This window comes from Oratosquilla oratoria, chromosome 5, assembly GCF_046742065.1.
Source record: "Oratosquilla oratoria isolate Oo_2021 chromosome 5, ASM4674206v1, whole genome shotgun sequence".
Classification (NCBI taxonomy): Eukaryota; Metazoa; Arthropoda; class Malacostraca; order Stomatopoda; family Squillidae; genus Oratosquilla; species Oratosquilla oratoria.
In genome coordinates, this window is record NC_134781.1 from 18,334,603 (window position 1) to 18,337,102 (window position 2,500).

Here is a 2,500-nt window from a genome sequence, read left to right on the forward strand (position 1 = left end):
GGTTGAAATGATGAGAGCCTATATTTGGACTAAGAGCCTTGCACTTGGGGCATTTCAAAGAGAGTTTCGGGAACAAGAGCCTAGTTGTGAGACTTCTGTGCAGCCGGGGCTCCTAGACAGACTCTCCGAAGACTCTTTGAACGTCAGTCAGCCGCAACCAAGAGTTCTGAGCTCTTTGTAACCCTGACGGGGTGGACAAAGAGGTGGAGGTGGAGATGCAGGTGGGTTTGAGTATGAGGAAATGGAGAAATGGGAGGGGGAGGAGGGGAGGAGGAGGAGGAGTAGAGGTACTCGAGTCACAATCACCACATTCTTTCACCATCTCCACCACATTCCTCAAACGTCTCTCACACATTCATCATCACCCACCCTCAGCACAGCCGATCGCGACTTGTAAGCAATTTTCCCAATCTTTCTTATGGATTTCCTTGTCCTTGCAAAAAGAGCGCTTTGGGCGTGGTTTCCCTCGTATATACAGTTTGCAGCATTTCTGCGCGGTCCGCCTACACGTGCAACAAGGAGGATGTGGCAACAAGCGCGCGTGTTTTCTCGTGCGTGTGAAATTAACAGGTACTGTTAATTTTGAGCAACCTTTGCTATATTGTTGTTATGTCAGTGGCATTTCAGGAGACTTGGCAACAGCGCGTGTGTATTGGCCTGTACATGCGAAACGAACACATTACACTATTTTCATCAAGTGGAGGGTTAGGGAGTGAAGGGTATAGTGAGAGAGTGAACTATCAGGAGAAAAACGGGGAATTTTAGTCAGTTTGGAAGTTCAACCCAGAATATAAAGGGTACTAATGAATAGAGGCCCCATTTGAGGCTACTCATTTATGTTAAACAGAACAAAATATATTTCGTATTTTAAAAGGAGCTAAACCCAATGATGTTGGACATTTGTGTTCGGACTTGCTATGTTCGCTGCTCGTCAGTAAACGATTTGTGTCCTCTACATCTTCATACGTGTTTCCCAAGTCTACGAAAAGATTAATTGCACTTATGTAGAGGAGATAGGAATTTCAACATGGTCACTTTCGGCATCTCAAAAAATCGCCCTTATGTGCATATGGCAACATGTTAATGCCACATGAACATCAGAAATTCGTAGAGTATTTTGACTTTTTTTTTGGTACTGAATAAAATTCTCAGGAGTAAGAATGTCTTCTCTCAGCCAACAACGAATATAGATTAACAACCTTCGCTACCCGAAGGGTCATGTAAAGCTGAATAGAATAGTTTATCGACAGTGCAATAAAAGGACAAGGGGTCAACAACGGGACAACTACCACGGGTCTACACGCATGCGCAGTAACAACAGCAGGCAACCCGCGCCGGCTCTGTGGATTGATCTCTATACTTCAGTGGTCGAGTGGATTGATCTCTATACTTCAATGGTCGAGTGGATTGATCTCTATACTTCAATGCTCGAGTGGATTGATCTCTATACTTCAATGGTCGAGTGGATTGATCTCCATACTTCAATGGTCGAGTGGATTGGTATATATGATTGGAAGTTGGTTTGTACTTACTCTTCGCAGGCTTGGCTGACGGTGATGCGCTGGATGTTTGCCTCCTGCCGAAGTTGCATGACCTGCTTCTTCATGGCCTGCAGCTGCGAGGCCATCTTGTCGGAGGTCCCGGGTGAAGTGATGAGCGAAATCTTGGACGCCTTGGCCCCACGGCGCTACCTGTGGGAGGAGAAGGAAGGGTGAAGGACGAGTTTCGAGGGCGTAAACAGTGAGACTGGAAAGGTGAAATATCCTTCGCCAGGTCGAGAGTTATCTCGGAATCTTCAAAGGCAGTCCCTCCCCCGAGCTGATCATGTAGATAATTATAATAATTACTAGAACTACAGTTGTTATTCATAGGGAGTATACAGGCTATATGCACTTCATAATATAGGGTCTACAGTGACACCTCTACGGACCCGAGGCACGCAGCGTTTTTTTATAATTGGAAATCCAGCTCCGTCAACTTCTGTTAGTCTTCCTTTCTGGTTCTTTCCGTAAAGTTCTCCTTTACCACCTCTCATTGACCCTTATCACCATGTCGTGGGGGACAAGAACACCGCCACAGTGTTCCCTTTGTGTGTCGTAAAGAACGGCTTATATGGGGCACACGAAAGTCGATGCGCACGGCAACCCTCCTCACAAGGGGGATTTAGGGCTTTGTATACATCTTAGTAGATAATGCAATTAATGTTCTCGGTATCAATCATTACTTTAGATCAGTGTTTCCCAACCTTTTTTGGCTGCGACCCTAAATCCACTCTTAGCCTGGAGTCGCGACCCTAATTGTAGTAATAAATTCAACCATTTCATGTTATATTTCTACGTACTTGCATAATGTTGATAAACTTTCGTTTTTATAGTTCAGTTTATATTTACTAGCACAATGAATTTAACTACATTTGAAACTTGAATGAAAAAAAAAAGTTAAAAAAGAAAGGAAACTTTATTTCATACCCTCTGGCGACCCTTAAAAACACCCTCGCGAC

At 44.4% G+C, this 2,500-nt stretch overlaps 1 protein-coding gene across 1 annotated transcript in view; it reads left to right on the forward strand.

The window, feature by feature from the left end:
- The window catches only part of LOC143025389 (uncharacterized), a 409,442-nt gene that overhangs the window by 322,055 nt on the left and 84,887 nt on the right, over positions 1-2,500 (forward strand). The gene's annotated exons all lie outside the window — the stretch shown is intronic.